The 25000-nt window shown below is 44.3% G+C and overlaps 1 protein-coding gene across 3 annotated transcripts in view; it reads left to right on the top strand.

The window, feature by feature from the left end:
• Positions 1–25000, top strand: part of LOC143282994 (dystrophin-like) — a 448581-nt gene that overhangs the window by 57 nt on the left and 423524 nt on the right. For 2 of the 3 annotated variants that reach the window (XM_076588970.1, XM_076588967.1), the window contains exons 1-2: positions 1–391; positions 4587–5083. The exon at positions 1–391 is cut by the window's left edge and continues 57 nt beyond it. The gene's annotated coding sequence lies outside the window, so the exon portion shown is untranslated. Of the gene's footprint in view, positions 392–4563; positions 5084–25000 lie in introns of all 3 variants that reach the window. The other variant, XM_076588968.1, reaches the window with a different exon arrangement.

Below are 25000 nucleotides of genomic sequence, written 5' to 3'. Positions count from 1 at the left end.
AGCACCAACATCGACGTGTCTCCTCCCTCCCTCTCTCTTCCTCATCGCCTCTCCCATCCAGTTTCTTTCGGGCTGAGGGGAGGTGGGGGGGGGGCTGAGACTGGGAATCTTGTCATCTGTGACCGTTGGGAGAACTTCTCTGCACATCGCTGGCAACAAGGTGTTCTTTTGGCGTGGTGGTGTGTTTGGTGAAGGTGTGGTGGTGGTGGTGATCTCACGAGTCCCCGGCAAAACAAAGGTTCGGATGGGTGGGAGTGTGGATGTTTTGTCAGGTCGGTAACGGGGCCACGTCTGGGGGAGTGGTGTGTTTTTGTCATCATCGTCGTCGTCAGTGTCGTCGTGATGAAGTGGTCTACTTTGACTTCTGACAGTTTGGATTTCGTCGTTTTGGGTAGGGAAAGCTTTGCTGGAGACCTTCGTTTTTTGTGTGAAACACCTGATGTTCAGCTTTGCCTTCCATGTATTTTTCACGTTATCATAGTTTAATGTATTGGCTTATTTGTTTAGTTATTATATTTCACGTTATGTTGATGTTGTACACAAACCTAAGGAAGGCTGTTATGACCCAGGCCAGCGCGTTGGGTTTATGTAAAGGTCAAGCATCTACCTTCTCTTTTCTTTTTCTTTTTACAGCTGATGTGGTGTAGCGCATATGGCGGCCGTCAGTCCACACGCTTTGACACCTTGAAATGAAACTGTTGAGCAACACAGCTGTTGGTTGGTCATTACTTTAATGTCTCTTCACCGCTAAAGTGTTTTTAGACGGGCTGGGTTGGGGGGCGATGTGCATGTACAGTGCGCGTGTGTATATGAATAGTTACGTGCTTAAAGTGTGTATGTTTACAAATGTAACAGGAAACTGGCAAAAATAAAACCAATATGAAATTATGGAATCGAACAAAGTAACAGAATTGAGTTAACTAGCCATGAATTCAACTGACCTATACAAACAGATAATGTTGAATCATTTGTCACAATACTGATATGAAATTAGCTACTGGACATTTGGAAAAGCTTACAAAAATATCCTTAACTTAAGGATGAAGAGTTAAATGTTTTTGTAACAGTAGCATTATTAGAAAATATAGGAATGAACAATTTTGTCTTGTCACAAAAAAGAAAACGCACATGATATTTATGCCCGGTACAGGTATACAAATATTTCTGGTGTATTTTGTTTTGAAGGCGTTGATTTTCCAGCTCTACACACGGTCTGTATTTTGGATTATTGTGTCAGTGTGTCTGTCATTTGGTCATCACTGGGATGTCGCGGCACTGTGCAATATCTGATGATGTCGGCAGTCTTTTCTTTTTTTCCCCTATGTCACCGCGGTGTGTTGAAGTTGAGTGGAAGGAATGTCTCAGTGTGTCGACACGGACTTTGCTTTGTGTCTGGTGAGTGTTGGTGACGTTCAGTGCCCTGTGCTGGTCAGCCAGTGTCGCTGTCCCCAAGTCACCAACGTTGCTTCCAAGCCGCTCGTCACCGTTGTTACTGTCAGTTCTGTTGTATCCTATACGTCTTTAAATGAATCTGTTTCAAAATCATTCCTCTGGTATTTAACTAAACTGTATCTCCGAGAAAGAGAATACATGTTCATCAGTTTGAGTCGTTGGTTGTTGCAGAATGTAGAGCACCAAACGAGTGAAAAAGTTCAGTGTCCACTTCGTGGGAATGTACGCATATACCGCAGACTTTCACATAACAAAGATTTCAGAGATCTTTTCTTTCTCAGCACAAAGTAGGGACGGGCGCAACAGCTGAGTGATTAAAGCATTGGGCTTTCAGTGTGAGGGGTCCTGGGTTCCAGTCCCAGTCACTGTGCCCGCTGGGTTCAGGGCGGACATTTTCCCTATCTCCCAGCTCAGTAGATGTGCAGACCTACAACTGCATAATCCACAGTCTTGTGTTAACGTATGCTAAAGATCCCGTAATCCATGTCAACATTCAGTGGGTTATTAATATAGGAACATACCCCTTTCTCCTCCGAAAACGGAGAATGGCTGTCTACACGAAGTAAGCCTATTCGAACATATGAGTGAATGTGGGAATTGTAGCCCATTGACGCAGAAGAAGAAGACGAAGAAGAAAACACGAAGATTTTACATGTCTTCAGTTTCACAACACAAACATTAATTTACCAATCACAGTGGCAGTCGTCAGTCCGCTCTACCCAGGTTGGCAGCCTGTTGTGGAAATGACCCCTTGTTTGTAAAGCGCTTAGAGCGTGGTCTCAGACCGAGCATAGGCGCTATATTAGTATGCATATCAATCAGTCAACCAATCAATCAATCAGTCCAGTCTTTCACGTACCCTCTCCTGACTCGGAGCTGGCCCATGCACAGAGGAGGAAACATCCCGAATATTTTTTTTCTACGACTCGCCCTTCTCTTTGTAACCTGTATCTCCGCGTTTCCATTTCCCCCTCAAAATAAAAGCAGTGTGTGTCAGACATACAGGCAGAGTGTGTCATACACAGTCATCTATTGTGTTCCGTCCTTGGTAAGATGCCACAGGCGGGATGAACGTGCAGTAATCACGTCATCCCTGTTTCGTCTTGTCACCGGGGAACCTGGCTGTTTTGTCTTACCTGTTCCAGTGTCTGAAGGTAACAAGGTGGTGCCGTTGTAGAATTGGTTAAGCGATGGACTTCTGATCCAGTGTTCACCAGTGGTCAGGGTTCGAGGCCCCGTTTCAGCCTGGTGTTGTGTCCTAGGGAAAGGCACATTACTTCGACTTTCCTCACTCCTCCCAGGTGTGGATGGGTACCAGACTTCGGTCGGGGACGGTTGAAACGGCAGAAGGAGAGAGTTGGGCCCCGCCTTCCTATGCCGAGCTCCAGACACGGTGAACATGAAATCACTGCCCCGATGGTCGTAAGAGGCTGTGGGACAATTTACCAGAGTACCCTTCACTGGCTTTGTGTGGTTTTGTGACTGGGTCGTCAGAGCTAAGGTTTGTTCCGTTTTCATTAGCAATGGAGTTTTCTTCTTCTTGTTCTTTCTTTATATATATATATATGTATATATATATATATATATATATATATATATATATATTAACCAGTTACACTGAGTTTCAAATCAGTTTCAGTGTGAAGGAAGTGTTAATTAAAGTGTGCGTTAACAGAGTATGGCTGCCTACATGGCGGGGTAAAAACAGTCATACACGTGAAAGCCCACTCGTATACACACGAGTGGACTTTGGGAGCTGCAGCTCACGAACGAAGAAGAAGAAGAAAGCGTGCTGACTGGTCTATACGTGATTAAGTAAATAAAAAGGAGCAGGTGCCTGCCCCACCGAATTCTTCATTGCCATTGCGGCGCCGCACAGAAGAAATGTCCACCAGATCTCCGGATTGCTGTACTGTCAGCTTTAAATAGAAAGTGTTAGACGTGACTGACAGAAAGGATTAAGTGTCTACAGTTAGGCTGCATGTGTACCCAGAGCCTTCTTTCAGCACAAAGAAATGAGAATTTTGGGAGTAGCCACTGTCATGGATTGAAGTGCAATACCAACAGCAAAAAGTGGTTTCAGCATAACATCACCAGTGTTAAGTGAATATGATATGACGGCGAAAAAAAAAAGTTTCAGCATCACGTCAGCAGTGCGCAAAATTTTAACTTGGGGTTTGTATAAAGTCAGCATTGACAGAAAGGATTCAGTGGCAGCTGGACTCAGTCTAACATCCGTCCCGGTAACGACATTCAGCCGGCACAACTTGAGCAGCAGTGGTCACTGGTTCAGGAGACATACTTACACAGACAGACTGTGTCTGTGGCTGTAGCTGGATTTCATAAACAACAACAGCAACAAACAAAAACCAGCTCATAAACATGTTATGAAAAAGGTAGCCTCTGTCATCAAGAGTGACGAGAGGACACCAACAATAATGATAATCATCATCATCATCATCATCATCATCATCATCGTCGTCGTCGTCGTCATCATTTTCATAATAAATAATAATAATAATAATAATAATGATTGTGATGATATGATAATGTAAATCTATATAGCGCCCTTTCTCTAAATAAAGCTCTAGGCGCTTATCAATTGTGGGTACAGAGACACAGACAGACAGACAGGGGTGCACAATGAGAACAATAGAATGACGTGGTGGTTTGTCACAGCAGTCGAAAGAAGTGGGTTTTCAGGGAAGACTAGAATGAAGTGGAAGAAGGAGGGTTCCTGATCTGCAGAGGATGAGTTGGTGCCAGACAGCTGGGCCATGGAAAGGGAAAGGAACCTGGCCAGCAGAATGATTGACATGTCTGTCAGGACTGTCCTGGCTGAGCGGGTGACAGGCTGTCTCTCCACTGTACCTGTACCTGGCCCCGCCTCCCTCCTCATTCACTCCCTTTCCGACCCTCACCATCCCTGTACATGTCACACACACACACACACACACACACACACACACACACACAGACGCGCACGCTCGGTTTTTTTTTATTACCTTTTTTTTAACCTCCCCCCCCCCCGCCCCCGGCCCCCTGCCAAGGACCCACTTTGCACTGAGCCACACTGTCACGCCGTGTCAGTGTCTGTCTGACCTATTGCAGTTGACAACTTTGATATTTGGCAGTCGGGTGTTTTCGGAGAGGCTGCAGTGCAACATTCAACAAACCAGTACTCTACTTTTAAAGTGATAACATTAAAACGTGAAAATTGATGCTGCGATAGCTCGATGTATACAATGACCAGTACGTATGACGGGACATTAAATATATTTTCTGCTCCTGGTAATTTTTTTTTTTTTCGTATTGTTAGTTTGAAAAGAGCGTCAGTTAAACTGTGTCACAGCCATCTACAATAATTATGTGATGCTGTTCAGTCTTTGACGAAGCAAGGGAGATAATTGGTGTCATCAGAGTGGTGACAGTTGTGGTTCGTTTCTTTTTGTTCTTCCTCGTCGATGTTTGTGCTGACGTGTTCCCTGGATGTAGCACCGTGGTACCGTGGTGCTCCTTGTGTGTGAGTGGCGGGGAGGACAGTTCAGTTCTCACAGGGTTCTTCGTGGTGTTGTGATGGTGGAGGGCTGTTTCCCCTTCACACACAGGCGGAGCTGAATTTCCTTTCTCGGTGAGTTGATGAGTTTGTTTGTTTTTTGTGTGTGTGTATTTTTCCTTGTGTGTTTTTGGTCTTCAGTGGTGCATGTGATTCTCTGTCTGTCTGTCTGTCTGATTATCTGTCCATGTTTGTCTGTTTGTCTGTCCATAACATATGGCCTAAAATGAATAAAAATCATTAATGTCCACATTTACATTCGCATTCTCTGTGTGTGTCTGTCTCTGTCCCCCCCCCCTCTCTCTGTGTATGTGTGTGTGTGTGTGTGTGTGTGTTTCAGTTTCAGTTTCAGTAGCTCAAGGAGGCGTCACTGCGTTCGGACAAATCCATATACGCTACACCACATCTGCCAAGCAGATGCCTGACCAGCAGCGTAACCCAACGCGCTTAGTCAGGCCTTGAGGAAAAAAAAAGAAAAAGAAAAAAAAAGGTGAATAAATAATAGATAAGCTTACACAAATAAATAAATAAATAATAACTATAATGTAAAAAAAAAAAAAAAAAAAAATGTGTGTGTGTGTGTGTGTGTGTGTGTGTGTGTGTGTGTTTATCAGTTTCTGTCTTTCTCTCAGCCCCCCTCTACCTTCCCCTCCCCTTCTCTCTTATCGCGATCTTGAACATCCCTGGTGAAGATCTGTTGTTACAGCGGGTGTTGTTGCTGTTATTGCTGTTTCGTTAAGGCTGTTGTTGTTTTGTTATGTTCAGTTTCTTGTTGTTTCACACGCGTCTGGTTCGACAGCAAGTTTAAATGTGTGTAGATGAAATTACTGGTTTCGAAATGGAGTCGATTATGCATGCAGTGCAAGGGAGAGCAAGGCAGACTGGTCATGATTATGGTTATGACAATAATTGTGATAATAATGATAATGGTGATGACCTGCAATATAATCAGACACAGATTGGTTATGAGTATGCTGATGATTTATTGCGATGACCATGACGATGATGAGGAGGAGGAGGACGACGACTATGATGATGATGACTGGTGTTGCCCACAGTGTAATCAGTCACAGATGATGAAGATGAACATGATGATGATGATGATGATGATGATGGTTACGACGACGATGATGACCATGATGATGATGTTTGGTGTTACGATACAGTATGATTAGACACTGAGTGGTTATGATGACGATGATGAAGATGAGGATGATGATGATGACGATGATGGCTGGTGGTGCCCCACAGTGCAGTCAGGCAGCAGACAGGGCAGAGCCGTGACGGGCGGTGACAGTGTGTTCAGTGACAGTCATTGGCACACAGACACGCCACACATGTTGGCACGGAAAATCAGAATTGTTTCTTCCTCCACCTCCCTTCTTTCCGCACGCACCACCCCCAAGTTATCTCCCTGCACTCCCGCCACACGCACTTACGCATGCACGCGCATACAATCTATATATCTCTCTCTTACACACACAATCTCTCTCTCTCTCTCTCTCTCTCTCTCTCTCTCTCTCTCTCTCTCTCTCTCTCTCTCTCAGACACACACACTCTCCCTCCCCTCTGCCCCCACCCTCACACCACATGTAAAACAACCCACGGCAACAAAAAGGCTATCCCTGGCGAAATCCTATGGAAAAGTCCACTTTGATTGTAACAAAATATACTTGCAGACATAAACGAAGACCAAATATTGGTAGCATTGCACTGCGGCCAAGCGATCTTCCTGGGGAGAGCAGCCCGAATTTCACACAGACAAATCTGTTGTGACAAAAAGTAATGCAATACAACTCTACAATACTACTCAATGCAATGCAATGGAATACATGCAATACAACACAATTCAATGCAATGCAATGTAATACATGCAATACAACACAATTCAATGCAATGCAATGGAATACATGCAATACAACACAATTCAATGCAATGCAATGGAATACATGCAATACAACACAATTCAATGCAATGCAATGTAATACAATGCAGTGCGAAGCGATACAAAGCAACGCAACGCAACGCGGTACAATACAGTATGATACATTACAATACAGTACAAAACAACAATATGCAGAAAAATACAAATATAATGCAATATCGTACAATACAATACTAAATAATCCAATCCAATCCAGTCCAACACAACACAACACCACTCATCTTCCCACAGGGAACCCTTCCTCCCCCCCCACCCCCTCCTTGTTCAGCAGACACATTGTACACCCACCAGTTTGCACCTCAGGTCTGACTGATGATGATGATGATGAAAGCTATTCCACAGGGACCTATCCAGACCCTCAAACACCAGTTCCATTGTGCCGATGTGTGTCTGGTTTCAACAATATATTACGTCTTAGCATTTTTGAGCGACTGGACAATTTATTTCACACGTTGAATTATTCATGACTTTTTGTAGATATGAGAATCCAGTTTTGTCGATTACATAGAATCGACCCTTCTACAGAATGATGCAGCGTGCAGACATCGCTTGGTTTGCTGGATATCGATTTGTCTACCCCTATACAGTCACGTAGCCTATCAAAACGTCATATGTCTTTATACTTCAGCTGGCTCCTTTTGTCAGAGAGAGAGAGAGAGAGAAGGGGATTTCAGATTTCGGATGATTTATTCATTTAAGGCCATAGCCCCATATGAACAGGAGGCGATAACAGACTGAACATTGTTTAATTATCAGTCGATGACACCAATGAACATAATCTTAACAGACATGGATATGTATAATATTTATTCGGGGTAAATTTAACTCGAAGGTCTGGTAGGGCAGGACATTCCAAAACAAAATGAACTTCATCCTCTCTGGATACTTTGCACAGAGGACATAATAATTCTGAATAATTCATGGTTTTATAACAATATCTGTGTACTTTTATATCAGAAATACCAAATCTGAATCTGGTCAGAGTACATCGCAGTGTACTATCAGAAATACCAAATCTGAATCTGGTCAGAGTACATCGCAGGTATCTGTTCACGTTACACAAAAGGTATCTCTTCAGTGTGTGGGAGAGAAGGGGAGAGAGAGTGAGTGAGTGTGTGTGTGTGTGTGTGTGTGTGTGTGTGAGAGAGAGAGAGAGAGAGAGAGAGAGAGACAGACACACACACACAGAGAATATATGTGTGTGTGTGTGTGTGTGTGTGTGTGTGTGTGAAAGTGGAGAGAGGGAGGGGGTAGAAAGAAAGAAGGAGAGATAGAGAGACAAACAGAAAGATAGGAAACAACCCCCAAAACAACAACAACAACAACGAAACAAAAACAAAACAAAACAAAACAAACAAAAACAACAACAAATAAACAAAAAAACAAGCAACAACAACCGCAGCAAATAGACACACATACAAACAACAACAACAACGAGAAACTTATGCAAATACCATCAAGGAGAAACAGACAGACATACAGACAGACACAGAGAGTCCGTCACGGCCCAGATCTCGTGTTGACTGTTGATAAGGGGCAACACGACACCAGGTCCGTGTGGTACAGTCACACATTGATACAGCAAGTGCTGAACAATCTTCCTCTGCGTTCCTGGGATGCACCTCAGTGACACGTTGGCTCATATAGATCTACGAGTGGACTTTTTCCGTGTGTGTCCTCATTAACCCCGCCGTGAAGGCAGCCATACTCCGTTTACAGGGATGTTCATTCTGGGTATGTTGTTGTTTCCATAATCCAACGAACTGTGACATGGATTACGGGATCTTTAATATTTTAAACACGCCCTATTTGATCTGCATGCGTATACGCAGGATGTTTCAGGCAATAGCATATCTGCGATTCTGTTGAGTTGGGAGATGAGAAAATCTCCCCCCCCCACCTTCCCCCTTAACCCACCAGGCGCCATAACCGTGATTCGAACCCAGGACCCTCAGACTGAAAGTCCAACGCTTTAACCACACGGCTGTTGCACCCACTAACATGGTAAAGAGATGTTTACCAAACGAACTGAACCTGTTAATGCCTTAACCCTCTCTGGAGATCAAACTATCATGCTGATACGAATAATACTGACAGCGTTAAGGACCCTGAAACCTGTAATGTGTGTCGGCGGTCATTTGGTTATGGAAACAACAAACTTCCCCTGTGTGCACCTGTCGCGGAAAACTGAGTATGGCCGCCCACATGGCTGGTTGGAAAAGAAACGGATACACCTGTGAACAAACAACTGAACAACAAACACTCACGGATCTGGAAATGAGTGAACATTGGAACTGACGCCACCTGCCCTACCCCCCCTTCCTCTCTAACCCACCCCATCCTTCAACTCCCATTCCCCTTCACCTTCCATTACCCCCCACACCCCCGCACCTCCCCACAAAATCAAGAAGAAATGTGCAAATGTTAAAAAGGACAACAAAACGAAAAAAAGGAAGCACTGTATTGTCTCCAGTACAATTCAGACTACAGTTAAATAAAAAAAAAGAAATGATAAAAAAGAGGAAATTCTAAAACGGAGAGCTCACGAAGCAGCTGCACCTCCCCCTCCTCATTCCCCCCCACCCTTCCTTCTTCCACACTGCACCACCACCACCCTCCTCCCCTCTCTCCTCTCACCCATAGACACTAAATATTAGCTTTCGTGGGTGTGCATGCTCGGTAACTATGTTCTGGTTTCCATAACCCACTGTATGCTGACATGAATGACAGGATCTTTAACGTGCGTATTTTGATCTTCTGCACGAAGGGGGTTCAGCACTAGCAGGTCTGCACATGATGTTGACATGGGAGACCGGGAAACTCTCCACCCTAAACCCACCAGGAGCACCGAAACCGGGAATCGAACTCAGGGAACTCGTGCGTTAATCCATCGCTGTGACCACTCGTCCACCGCCCCTGCCAGTTCCCTGCCAACTCCCTGGCCTTGTTTCTCACAGTTCAGTTTTCCTGGTGTGCTGGTTCATATGGAAACACCAGTCCTCTCTTCGTTGAGTAGTCAGTCAGTCTGTCAACCGATCATCAGTCAATTAACCAATCAATCAATTAACCAATCGACCAATCAGCCAATCAACCAACCAAGCAACCAACCAGTCATTCAGTCAACTAGCATACTAACAAACCAATCAATCAACCAATCAATCAGTCAGTTGATCACTTTGAGGTCTGAAACAGTACAGAAATTTGCCTTCAGGCTCGCCATACGAGAGACAAAGAAGTTAAACCCTGTTTTAAGAAGTGATAATTAAAAACAGCAACAAAACAAAATAAAACGTTTACCATCATAAAAGTCGATTGCGTTGAATTTAAAGCCAACGTAACAAATCACTCATGTGATCCATGGCGGGGAAGGGGGGTGGGGAAGAGGGTGTGAGGGGGGAGGAAGGACGTAGCACCTTCACCGTCATGGTGAACTTAGTTCTCACAGTGTGATGTATACAGTAAAAAACACTGAAGTTTCCACATGCACATGCATTCGTTTAACTCTCTCCATACGAACGGCGAAAGAGACGACGTTAACAGCGTTTCACCCCAATTACCATCATCAAAATATTGCAAGCGGAAGGCTCTTATACTGAAGAGGTGAATCTTTACAAAGAATACCACAGTTCTGACGACGGGAGCTAAAGGTTGGGTCATTCAGACACCCACTGGACATCCGAGGGGTCTGTGTAGAGGAGAAGAGAGGACTGGCCGTACTGAGTGAGTTAAAAGCTGGATGTATTAGTTAACAAGTTTGACATACACATACATTCGCTAAAAAGTCTCCAAGTTAAAAACAGCGTGATTAACCGTTGTTCAAAAACGAGGACTGGTGGGTGGGGCAGGGGAAGTAGAGTGAAAAATGTAGGATGGAAAACGTTAAACACCGTTTAATTAACCATCGCCCACGTTCCCCACACACTTGTGCTGGCAGACTTCCCGTTCCCAGAACTCCGCCAACATCTGAAGCTGCCTGGAGGGCTGGGGATGAGACGGCCAGGAAAACGATACAGGCTCATTTAGTTTTTCTTCTCTCTCTTTTAACCCGTGCAACAGATAATGGAACAAGTAGGCCAACCTGGCACTTCTTTGGCGAGTAATTACTTTGTCAGCTGCTTAGTTAATGAGCTGAATGATTCTGTTGCACAGTTGCAGCGGATGTTCTGCACTGACACGCGTGTGCGCACGCACACACACACACACACACACATACATGCACGTGCACCCCCCCCCCCCCACCTCCCTCTCCTCCACAAACATCAAGATATTCGTATGTGTTAACATTCTCCATCTCTGTAGCTGTTGTAGCATTGGCAGCAACTACAGCAGCAGCAGCAGCAGCAGCAGCAGCAGTAGTATTGGTAGTAGAGGACTGGTCGTTGTACTGGCAGCAGCAGCACCGAGCAGAAGCAGCAGCAGCAGCAGTAATAGCAGTAGTAGTGGTTATAGTAGTAGTAGTGGTAGCAGCAGCAGAACAGAGACAGCAGTTATATAACAATAATAGCGCAGTTAAACAAAAAACCATAATCAGCAAATCAAAGTTTTCACGACTATTGTTTCTCTTTCGCAAGCGAAGATGAACATGAGCTTCACGCTGGGCGGCCAGTGTGGGTCCGTAAATGGCTAAGAAGTCCAGCCCGGGCTCTGAAGCGTATGGCACAGCACAGACAGTGCAGCTGGTGCTGTCCAGGTGTAGATGGGTTAAGTGCCTTCTCCTGGCGTTGCTGGCGTTTCAGAATGGCGCTGCCGATCCTCTGCTCCTCATGAGTGGCGACACCAGATTGGACCCCGCTGCGCCATACCTGAGCGATCGGAGGCTGGAGCTTCCCATGTGTTTGGGTCAATGCCGCAGTGCTTGGGGAAGGTCAAACGATCACACACACACACACACACACTCACACACACACACACACACCACAGCACAGACCCCCATCACTTCTCTCCACCCTGTACTCACACACATATAACCGTTACCACCACTCCCAACTACCACCACCACCACCCCTCTACCCGAAACACCCACTAAGGTCAGTCACCTTTCCCCCTGAGGCCAGTTTATGGAACGTTGTGAATGTAGACCTCACCAGTGACATCTGGGAAAAGCCTGCTCACTTCCAGGTGACATCTGGGAAAAGCCTGCTCACTTCCAGTTACTCTTGACAGGAAAGGTCCAGAATAGCTCCAGGTTATCGGACATAATTATGTATCGGGTTATCGGCTTGTTTCCCCAAATAGGGTGGAAAGAAGAGAAGGCGAGTGAATGGTGGAGTTACTGGTGGGGAAGGGGGTGGGAGTGGGGGGAGGGTGAGAAGTGCATGAATACGTACTGTTTTCTGGGCCTGGAAGAACTCAAATGAAAATGTCATTCTGTTGTTCACTGCTTTATCTGCCTTTCTCTCTTCCCACTGATCTAAAAATAGGAAAAATATCTTCTTAGATTAGTGGTCCCCCCCCCCCCCCTCTATCTGTCTGTCTCTGTCTCTCTCTCCCTTGATATAATCAAATATTTCTTCTTTTTTTCTTTTCCTTTCGAGGGCTGAATGAAAAAAAAGCATCGTCTTCAATAATCTATAACCTTCAGAATATGAAGTTTATTCTTTTAATGAAGTGTAATCCCCTCTCTTTCTGTGTCTCTCAAGGCCCGATCAGCGCTTTGGATTATGTGAAGGTCCTTTTATTTCTTCTTTTGAGCAGATGTGGTGTGGCAAATATGGATATGTCCGCACGCTCTGCCACCTCCCTGAAACTGATATGTGTCCCTCTCCACCCCTACCACCCTTCTCTCTTTCTTTCTTTCGTTCTTGCTTTCTGTCTGTCTGTCATTTCTTTTTTTTGATTTGTTATCGTTTTGGTCCTTCGTGTTTTTCTGTGTTTAATTTCAAATTATTTCTTTTCTTTTCTGTTCTCCTTCGTTTCATTCATCTGTTCGTTCGTTTATAATTATTTCTTTAGTTCATGTGATGTAGACAGACCGTGTTATAAAGCATACATGTAGCACTTTGGAACTGTTTAGAGCAGAAACAACTTGTTTGGTTTATTGTTTCAAAAATGTCCTCGAACTATATTTATTTCAAAAACACCAGCCGCCGTGGCGAAGTGGTTAGCGTCGCGGACTGACGGCTGGAAGGACGCGGGTTCGAATCCCAGCGGAGGTGGATTTTTCGGCCCGTGGCCGGTTCCTACCCAGAGTTGAGTGTGCTGTGGGCTTAAATGGGGAGACTGGGACCACACAGTCGAGTGTCATCCACTTCAAGTCTTTGGGTGTGTTGCTCTAATTACCTGACCAACAGTGCAAGTGTCTGTTTCTCTCGGGACTGGTTAACGCCGGGATATCATTATGACAGAAAGCGTAGAGTACAGCCTTGTCACGCAGTCCCAAACCAAAATGGACCTCCATAGCAACATAGTCATCGTCATCGTCATCCTCCTCCTCCATCATCATCAATATAAACAAAACAGTCTCAAAGACTGTGGCCTTTCATGCCCTGCTCTCATGGTGACCTCAGTTTCGATACCCCTCCACTTCCGTGCTTGGGGTGAGTCCTGTAAATGTCTTCTGTGTCGGCAGATTCATGGGAGGCTGTTGTTTGAGGGACGTGGTGGCGGTCTCCACTCTGGGAGGGGCGCTCACTCACTCTGGCTCCGCGACTAAGCCATTATTGTCGTTAGCAGGGGGCTTAGGTGGTGTCCTAAGTGCGTTAAATCAGAACAGGCACCACTGAACACGACCGAAGTGACTCAGCAGCAGTGCAGGGTCTCCTCTGGTGTGTGGCCTCCTGGCGACCTAACATCGATGGTTCCCTGCGGACTGCCGACGCTGGAACTGTGACGGACGAACCCGGGTGTGGCCGTGAATGGGGGAGTCTAAATGAGCGGCGTGGGTGTAGATTCTGATTCGGTGCAGATGATGGGGTAGGAAAAAAAAAAAAAGAGAGAAAAAAAAGAGTGTGTGTCCTAAATTGTTTAGAACTGCTATATACATGTGCTACAAGATGGTTACCTGGGTTCAAGTTGATAGTTTGTTGAATTTGAAACATATAGATTGCTGGATTGAAACGGACAGATTGCTATATTTAAATATATATGTTGTTTGTTGAAATGGATTGGTTGTTGGATTTGAATACATAGACCGTTTGACTGAAATGTTGCTGACTTGAAATGGAGAGGTTGTTGGATTGACGGGGATAGTTTGCTGGACTGAAATGGTATAGATTGCTGGATTGAAACGGGCAGTTTGCTGGTCTGAAATGGATAGTTTGCCGGACTGAAATGGATAGATTACTGGATTGAAATGGACAGTTTGCCATTGACAGTTTGCTGAATTTGAAATGGTAATGTTGTTGGGTTGAAATGGATAAGTTGCTGGATTGATATATATATATATATATATATATATATATTAGAGAGGGGGGGGGGGGGGGGATTGAAATTGATAGATTGCTGGACTGAAACGGCTGTTGCTGAATTTGAAATGGAAAGGTTGCTGGATTGCAATGTATAGATCGTTGCTGTTGTTTTCATAACCCATTTGCTGTAACCACTGGAAGTATACCTACATCCGCCGCCACTCCTGTTGCTGCTGCTACCATTGACCTCTGTCAAACATACATCTCAGTGGCTGCTACTGTCTGCTTCTGACGTGGCAACTTCTGGTCACCACCAGGGAATCATTTCAGCTGTGCTATTTATAGATCAAAAGGTCGCCTTTGTTATGGAGAGAGACGTACACACACTGACACACACTGACACTGCGTCTGGCCGCAGTGTTTTCGTTGTCTCTCACCCCTTGCACTCAGCAACATCTGATGCTGCCTTCTATCAACCAGGGGCCGGCCTTCCTCTCCCCTCCCTCAAACCCCTTTGTGCTGACAGCTGTGAGAGGGAAAGTGGGGACTTTCCGCTGTCGGCGTGTGTTAAAGATGACGGGGCGAGAGAGCAATAGAGCAGCTGTGCACGTTTACACATCTGTCTGTCTGGTGCATCATGGCTGCTCCGTGGGGAGAGAACGGTGACCTCCCCTGACCTAACCCCCTTCCTCCCCCTTCCGCCCCGCTCACAGTGCATCCCGGTGCAAGGTGACGTGATCGCTTCAGGTCTGCTGGGGGATGATGCTTTTCGGTGTCGGGGATGATGAGAGTTAACTAATTTTTATCCACGGATAATTTTGGGATACGGTCATTTTATTTCATGTGCTGTCGCGATATTTCTGCTTGAGGTCAATTTCATGGTGATGCTTTGCAGTGTGAGAGATAAGAGTTAACCAGTTCTCTTGTAGATTTCGTCCACAGATTGTATGGTGGTACAGTCATTTCAATACGTCCTGTCGCCATCTTTCTAGTGGGGATACGGCAGTCAAGTGTGTTGTGTCATGATGTAGTGTTGTCGGAAAAGGATCAGTTTTCATGGTATTGTTGTTTTTTTTGCAGGGGCTTTTTCTTGAGAATTTTCGGCCGTGACATTTCCTTATTTTGCTTCAAGAAGAATAGATAGCAACAGGGAGAACAAGAACAAGAAAGAATAAGGAGGAAAGGAGGAGAAAGGAACAAGAAGACGGAGGAGGAGGAGGAGGACTTTTTTGAAGAAGAGAAAAGGAAAACGTGCAGTATTAACTTTGGAGAGGGTATTCATTTTGGACCTACACCGCTCGTCCTGCACTCGCTGGGCGTTGGCTGGCGTGTGTTGGGGGCTGAAGGAAAAAAAAAGAAGGAAAACAGAGGAGAGCGTGGGATTGAGGGAGTGGTGGGTGGGGGGTGATATGGTGTCACAGGTCTGATCCGGTCAGGCACTGTATCACGTGCGCGTCACTGAACAACTGTCACATGGACTGTGTCGTTCAGGGATCGTCTCTCTCCCCCCCCCCCCGCCCCTGCCCTCTCCCCTGCTCCCTGCACATGCGCGAGTGTTCCCATCCCACACCCCTCCACCCAACATCCTGTCGCTTTTGAGAGACGAATATCTCTTTCATGTAATTTTTTGGGGGAAAGCTTGTGCGATGATGAAAGGGGGAGAAAGTGGGGTAGGATGCGGGATGGAAGGGTAGGGGGTTGGTTAGAGGGAGGATGGGGTGGCGGGGTAATACGAAGAAGGCAGGTGGATACTCTGCGGAACGAAGAACCCCGTTCACTACCTGCATCACATGCCGTGCATCCCGAGTTTATTCTCTGTGGGTGATGTGTACACACTGCGTACTGTTTCACCGAAAACAAAGGCAAGCGGGGTAATAAGCGTGAACCTCCATGTGTTTGACAAGCCTGGTTTTGGTGGTTGTTTTACATGCTTGCTTCCGTTTCCGCGGCTCACTCCCTGCCTGTCTTCAAGTTCCTGTCTGCTGTTGTTCAAAGCACGTCTTCCTTCCGGTTTCTTGTGGCCTTCTTTCTTCTTGTTGTTGTTGTTCTTCTTCCTTCTACCTTGTTGTTGTTGTTGTTGTTGTTGTTTTTGTTGTTCTTCCTCCTTCTCCTTTCTTCTTGTTGTTGTTTTTGTTGTTCTTCCTCCTTCTCCTTTCTTCTTCTTGTTGTTGTTTTTGTTGTTCTTCCTCCTTCTCCTTTCTTCTTGTTGTTGTTTTTGTTGTTCTTCTTTCTCCTCCTTTCTTCTTGTTGTTGTTGTTGTTCTTCCTTCTCCTCCTTTCTTGTTGTTGTTGTTGTTGTTGTTCTTCCTTCTCCTCCTTTCTTCTTCTTCTTGTTGTTTTTGTTGTTCTTCCTTCTCCTCCTTTCTTGTTGTTGTTGTTTTTGTTGTTCTTCCTTCTCCTCCTTTCTTGTTGTTGTTTTTTGTTGTTCTTCCTTCTCCTTCTTTGTTGTTGTTGTTGTTCTTCTTCTTCTTCTTCTTTCTCCTCCTTTCTTCTTGTTGTTTTTGTTGTTCTTCCTTCTCCTCCTTTCTTGTTGTTGTTGTTGTTGTTTTTGTTGTTCTTCCTTCTCCTCCTTTCTTCTTCCTTCTCCTCCTTTCTTCTTGTTGTTGTTTTTGTTGTTCTTCCTTCTCCTCCTTTCTTCTTGTTGTTTTTGTTGTTCTTCCTTCTCCTCCTTTCTTGTTGTTGTTTTTGTTGTTCTTCCTTCTCCTCCTTTCTTGTTGTTGTTGTTGTTGTTTTTGTTGTTCTTCCTTCTCCTCCTTTCTTCTTGTTTTTGTTGTTCTTCCTTCTCCTCCTTTCTTCTTCTTGTTGTTGTTTTTGTTGTTCTTCCTTCTCCTCCTTTCTTCTTCTTCTTGTTGTTTTTGTTGTTCTTCCTCCTTCTCCTTCTTTCTTGTTGTTGTTGTTGTTGTTCTTCTTCTTATTCAATCTCTTCCTTCTTCTGGTTTGTTGTTGTTGTTCTTATTCTTATTCCTCATTGTCTTTCTTTCTTCTTCTTCTTCTTCTTGTTCTTGTTCTTCATCTTCTTCCTTCTCCTCCTCCTGCTCCTTCCTTCTCCTCCGTCTTTCTTGTTGTTGTTCTTCTTCTTCCTTCTCCTCCTTTGTTCTTCTTCTTCCACTCATCCTTCCTATTTTTCAGATTCTCCGTCGTCTTCCTTTCATGTTTCTCTTCATACTCTGCTAGACAGATAAGTAAAAATGATGTCCATGGGGTTTTCGCTTTACCTTACCCTATCATATATATTTCAAAACTTGTCTTCTGTTTTTGAGTGTGTGTGTGTGTGTGTGTGTGTGTGTGTGTGTGTGTGTGTGTCTTTCTCTCTCTCTCTCTCCATCCCTCTCTCTCTCCTTTTCTCTATACGTGTTATCCCATTCTCTCTCTCCCATTCCCTATCTCTCTGTCTCTGTCATTGTCTGTCTCTGTCTCTCCTTGCTAACCATGGTCGGAACGTCTTAAATAAACACAGCTCGAGAGAACTGGAGAAAGAAAACAAAAAGAGGAAGAATGGAGTATGGCCTGACGGTTTCGTTCCCCCCCCCCCCCCAAGTTCTGTTTGACTTGGTGTGATGCCCAGAATCCTGTGCAGTGCAGAATGCCAGTGCTCAGCAAAGTGTGTCAGGCTGCAGTGCCAGACTCCAGACACGCCGTCTGTCTGACCTCACAACTCTCCTCCCTACCCGGCCAAATTTCCACCCGAGTTGACTCCAGCAAAACTGAGAGCGGCTTGTGCCCGACACGTGTTTGAAACAAGCCTAGCAAGCAAGCATGCATGCACACTTGCTTGCATGTAAATGCTTATTATTATTGTTACGATGATGATGATGGTGGTGATTGTTATTGTCTATCCTCATCTATCCTCGACCAGAGACCACGCAGTCTAAACGCTTTACAGTCATTTGCACAACAGGGAGCCTACATTGGTAGAGCCGACTAACTGCCAGCTGCGTTCAGGCGCTCTTCATTCGTCACTTTCCTGTGTCACCCAGTCAAGCTTCAGTCACTGACTCGCATTTACACTCATGTAATCTACCTACCTACCTACCTCTCTCTAATATATATATATATATGTCAATCACCTACCTACCTACCTAGATACCCACCTATCTTTCTATCTATCTGTGGATTTTTTTTTTCTGAATTATTCTGCCAGGGACAACCCTTTCGCTGCGCACAATACACAATGACATAAGCTTATAGCTATACACAACCACATATACTCATGCACTTCATTACGACGTACGCGCTTTGTTGTTGTTTTTACGTCATCTGGGTCAGTTCCAGAACATCCTCATCGCCAGTCTGGTGTCACTCGCTCATTGTCTGTCAGGTATCACTGAGACTGACTGAGCGATTTCAATTTAGGAGTCACCTGGCGTTGTGAACACACGTTCACAACTCCACCTACCCCCCCACCCCACCCCCTCCCCCCACACACTCCCTAACACATATACGCATATCCAACCCCAATCCCTAACACGTATACACACATACACATATCCAACCCCAACGCACATATATAAGCTTACACACGCGCACACACACACACGCCACGACTCATATACGCACGCACGCGCGCGCGCGCGCGCGCACAAACACACACACACACACACACACACGCGCGCGCGCGCGTTTGTTAATATTGTGGCTTCGGTATATTTTCCACGATACCATCACTCATTCATGCTATTTCAGATTAGCGTTGACTGCAATTAAACCATAAAGACAAACAATGAATAAACAAGAGAACGAGTCTTTATCGTGATATAACATGATCACATGAGGTGGCTCAGTTCAGCTTTGAAGAAATAACGCGAAAGCGAACATTTTGTTCATTTTTGGCCATCATGGAGGGATGGTTTGAAAACAAGTGTTCATCGGCACACAAACTCTAACATTGAATTCAACAATGACAAACAACATTAGGCATACAAGAATACGGGTTAGTACAATTAACAGACTGAATCAAGATCACCCCATACAAATATATGGCGAATTATTTCACAACCCCCTCATTTACAGATGCTATGAGCGATATCAGTTTTGGATACATAAGAGTATCCACAAACTCCTTAGGTACCAAATACTGTTCTTTGAGACAATCCAGAGCAGAACAATAAAACGCAAAATGCACTTCAGTTTCACGTACGTCTTTACACAAAGGTTAAAACGAAAACGATTACAAGCCAAATCAAATTATTGATCAAATACGCACGTTAAAGATCCTGTAATCCATGTCAGCGTTCGGTGGGTTATGGAAACAAATACATACCCAGCATGCAATGGAAACAAATACATACCCAGCATGCACCCCCCCATCCCCCACGAAAACAGAGTATGGTTGCCTACATGGCGGATAAAACGGTCATACACATAAAAGCCCACTCGTGTACATACGAGTGAACGTGGGAGTTGCAGCCCACGAACGAAGAAGAAGTTATGAATTTTTACTGTTTATCCAATTTCATTGAAATAAATATATGTAGGAATGCAGTCCGTCGGGTCAGTTGAACTGTTGATACAAATCAGCCCTGTCTTGAATGTAATCATTCCATTCTATGACAGCTTTAAACATACACATACTGACGTTCCCAACGCCTTGATGACTGCATATCTAGGCTTCAGCTCTAGATCGTGTAAAATATAAAGCTTTCTCTTCTGGTGATCTTGTGTCTTCCGTTTGGAGAGAGAGAGAGAGGGAGAGAGAGAGAGAGAGAGAGAGGGGGAGAGAGAGAAGAAGAAGAAGAAGAAGACGACGACATTATTTCGAGGATAATAGATAAGCACTGATGTGTTTTTTTGTTTTACATCCAGCCCCCGCCCTGAATAGGGTCTACACAACACAATATTTAAAAAAAATAAATAAATAAAGCAAGGCATGGTCTTGATATATATATATACATATATACATTAACATACACACAAATTTCAAGTTTCAAGTTTTAATTACCCTTTCACTCCTATTGGAGAATGGAGGATTACTGCAAAATAATGTTTTCATGCCCAGAACAAACATTTCCAGATACACAACAATGTCACATAAAAGTTGAGAAAATACAAAAGTCTTTTAACTCCAAAAGTGTAGCTAGGCAGCATTTGCAAATCTGATCATCTTACGAGTACTTACAGCTAAAATGACTTTTTTTGCCCCCTTTGAGCATATTGCAAAAAATAAAAACCCATTTTGGAGACAAATACTTTTAGGAACATATCTATTTCGTAACTGATCATAACAGGGACATTCCATTATAAAATGAAACTCATCCCCAATCACAGACATGTTACAAACCTTACAAAGTCGTAACTCTGGTGGTATGCCTTTGTGTCTCCCTGTTTCTATTTCCAGCTTATGATAACTACTTCGAAATCTGAAGAAGCTGATAACGTAATTATCAGGCATTTGACTTATATATTTTTCTCTACCAAATCCACTTTTGAAATTTCGATAAAACAAACATTTACTACTCGCCTCTAGTGCATGTCTCCATCGATTTTGAAAACTATCTCTCAAAGCAATGTTGACATTCTTGCAGAAAGATTTCCTCTTTAAAAGGAATTGAGCATCCCTAACACAGTCATACCCTGCTTCTATTAAAGTTTGTCTGATATAACTAATCCATTTTGAAGAATAAAAACCATTTCGATATAAATCAAGTAATATCAAATATATTTTCACAGAATATTTTTCTGTGTTTGATATCACTGAGCTGGTCCAAAATCGAACTAATCTCATTTCCCCTAACACACTAATTGGATAAATACCAGTTTCTCCATAAACAATTCTGGTCATAGTATTCCTGTTCGGTTTGAACAAGCGTTTCAAAAATTTCAATTATATTTTTTCAAGTTTATCTACATTTTCATAACCCCATATTTCTGCACCATACAACAAAATAGGAACAATCATAGACTGGTACATGTCCAGAACGATATGTAAAAGTAAATCTTGATTTCTGGCTGACTGAAGTAACGAAAACATAGCTTTCTGAGCCTGTTCATAAATATTTTTTTTAGCTTTGTTAAAAGTTTCGTTTCTACTAAATTCGATACCAAGATATTTAAAAGAATCGACAACATCCAGACAAGCATCACCAAACTTGAAAACAGGCTTTAGCTTGTTTGTAGAATTAAATATCATCACTTTAGTTTTCTCTACATTAACCACTACTTTCCATTTTAAACAATATTTGTGAAAAACATTGAGGGACTGTTGTAATCCTTCTTTCGTGTCCGAAAGTTAAAATTGTGTCATCTGCATACAAGAGTACAAATAATCGCATGTAACTATCTAAGGCTGAAATGTTAACATTCAATAAAAGACCAACAGATGGATTCTTATACTCAGTCAAGTACGACTCTAAATCATTGAGATACAGAGAAAAAAGCAAAGGCGAGAGATTTTCTCCTTGTCGTACACCCTTACAAATGGTAAAGAAATAAGATTTTTTTCCACCATTTAAAAACACACATGACTTAATTATATGGCAATATTAACATTTTTACCCGTCCACTCTTCGATGTTGAAGTCAGAAATAAAATCTACCCAAATGGGTATACCGGCTTGTGACGAAGTTGTGCACCATCTCTGGTTCGACATTCTTATATTATAATTAACATTTTTACCCGTCTGCAGTACAAAACATACGTGAGAAAGTCCCAAACGGGTGAAAATGTTAATTATATATATAAGTTTGTCGACTATAGTAGAAGATTTTAAAACGAACATGTCGAGATTAGAAAGGTGTCTAAAATACCGGCTCAAGTTACGAAGTTGTGCACCATATCTACTTCGACATTCTTATATTATAATTAACATTTTTACCCGTCTGCAGTACAAAACATACGTGAGAAAGTCCAAAACGGGTGAAAATGTTAATTATATATATAAGTTTGTCGACTATAGTAGAGGATTTTAAAACGAACTTGTCGAGATTAGAAAGGTGTCTAAAAAGGGATGCTTTTGGGGGCATTCCATGCACCTAACAAGGGGCTTGGAAAGAATGGGGGATACGCAAAGTGAAAGAAGAAATCGGACCCACGGGTAATTTCGAAGTTCCGTCTGTGGTACAAAATATACATGAAAACGATTAAGACGGGAGTGTGTATATATACACAAGTTTGGGTCAGTACTCGTAATGAAACTTGTCTCGATTCTAAACACCGGTATGTCCGAGTTTGTGGGGCATTCCATGCATTAAGCAATGGATTTGAAATAGAAAACTTCGTAAAGAAATCGGGAAGCTTGTCGCTGTCATATCTCCAGGAGCGGACATGCGCGAACGCCGGGACGTATAAGGCAGTTCGATCGAAAGCGGTCAGTGTCCGCGATCGCCAGGTTATTTAAAGTGAAGACGGAATGAACTGTACCATGCTTCGCGAGAGGATGAAAACAGAGTGGGGGACGAGACAATAGGTTCTGATCCTAGCATGAACATAATTGAAAATAATAAAACAGCTTGCATGAAACACTCACGTGTGTGCGACGTCAAAAGAGTGACGTCAGTCTCCTGTAGTGGGTCCGTTCTTTTCGGCCTGTTTCGTTGTACGTCCTTGCTGTATCGGTTCCGACAGCACTGACCGGGTACACGTGGAAATCGCACACCATTCCTTGTATTGCAGTGCTCAAATGCGTTGCACAGAGGACTTCACATTAAAAATGAGCGGGACTGGTGGAACTGACCTTCCTTAACAACGTGCTGTGCAGAAAAGTCACATACCGAAATAGGAAAGTGCATTTTAACGGCCGAGTCAGTGTCCGTGCTGAACTTAACCGTTTCAATTGGACAGCTGCACGTCCCTTTCTCGTCAGTGATGCTTTGGCCGGCTGTGAATGTTCAAGTCAGCGATTTCACGTGCGTGCGTGCGTGCGTGTGTGTGTGTGTGTGTGTGTTGAGAACTTCATTCCGTGATTGCCCGTGGTGTGTGTTAGACAGCTTGTTTCCTCAGTCGACAGCACGCGTCACATACGTGTGTGCTGTGTCCTGTGTTGCATGTCAGTGTGCTCCTGGCCTTCCGTGGAGAACTGAGGGCGAGACATAAAATATTTAGTTCCACAGATGGCCATTCTTTCCGTACGCACACAGTTGTTCATGTTACGTTCTGAGCCCATCAGTTGTCTAGTCCTCCACTCTTGTTTTCATCCTCCCGCGAAGCACGGTGCAGTTCATTCCGTCTTCACTTCAAGTACAAGATTGTCAGTGCACAGTAACCTCTTTCCTACGTCCCCTTCGTGCACATCCACTTCGGCAGACAGGACAGGTCGTGCATGTACAATCACAACATTCCTTCAACATGTGTCTGGCAGTGTACAGTGACAGCTTCCTTCCGTGTTTGCCAGTGTGTCCGTATAGTTGCCGGGGCTCAGGCTGACTTCATTCCGTGACTTATGTTGTGCGTGCCAGTGTACACTCACAAGTTCATTCCGTGATAATGTGTGTAGGGTTGACAACTTCATTCCGGGATTGTGTGTGTAGGCACTGACAACCGACTTCATTTCGTGGTTTGGTGCGCGGTGTACACTGACAATTTCATTCCGTCAAAGTGTGTGTGGATCCGTCCGTCATGCGTTGTCGACACCCTGTCAACTGCCTCGTTGCGCTTTGCCACGTGTAGCAGTCTGGAGCGGAGAGGAGTCAGGTCGTCGTTGATGAAGACTTTCTTGAACTCCTGGGTCTCTTTCAGGGCACGTCGCTTCCCCATCAATGTCGCCTTTGTCTGCAGAGACACAGATTTCACCAGCACAGGTCGGCCAGCGGGAGTGTTGCCACGGGAAACAGTGGCGTTGTGGCTGCTGGTCTTCCTCTTGCCAGACTTGTGGACAACAGCTATTTCACTGGGCTTGATGGTACAGCCCACAGCCTGGAAGACTTTACTGACCTCCTTCTCCAGTTCCTCGTTGTCTTGTTCTGGAATGCCGATGATTTTCACGTTTTCTCGTCGGCTGTATTGCTCTTGTTTGTCTACACACACACACACACACACACACACACACACACACACACACACACACACACACACACGAACGCACACGTACATACAGGCACAAGCATAGTGCTAGGAAAATACAAAGGGAAAAAACAAAACAAAACAAAATGAAAGAAACAAACACACACAACACACAGCACACACCACAGAGAGAGAGAGAGAGAGAGAGAGAGAGAGATGAATGTGTGTTCATATGTATGTGTGTGTAATCACGTGTGCGTACGTACGTGCGTGCATAAGAGCGTGTGCATGCGTGGGTGCGTGCGTGAAATTCCATGTGTGGGCTATGCATGGAGAGTTACAAGCGGGTATATATCATACCTATGTTTTGTTATTACATTCAGTAGAGATTAAAGGAACCCCACCCCAACCCCCTGGCCCCCACACGCAGAGTCACTGGTCCCCAAACCATAGACATTAGAATTCCGAGATATTAGTGTCTATGCCCAAACCTAGTTTGGTCGTGGGGGCGCTGCACTGCTGAACATATCACCATTTTCCATTTCTGGCGGCCGTGGGATAGGGCACGACTGAGTTTCGGCAAAGCTCCTATCTGTCCACTCAGTGATGTTATCTGCCCACTTCTTTCTTTCTCCATCTGCCTCGTCCGCTTTTCTCCTGCACTGTTCTCTGAAGGATGGACTTGGAGAGCCCGTCGGATCTTGTCATGTGGCCATACCATCTCATTTTCCTTTCTAACACTGTGGTCAGGAAATCTTCATAATCATTG

This window comes from Babylonia areolata, chromosome 6 (assembly GCF_041734735.1).
Source record: "Babylonia areolata isolate BAREFJ2019XMU chromosome 6, ASM4173473v1, whole genome shotgun sequence".
Lineage (NCBI taxonomy): Eukaryota > Metazoa > Mollusca > Gastropoda > Neogastropoda > Buccinidae > Babylonia > Babylonia areolata.
The sequence above is the reverse complement of the archived record's forward strand: the minus strand, read 5'-3'. Positions and strand labels throughout refer to the sequence as shown.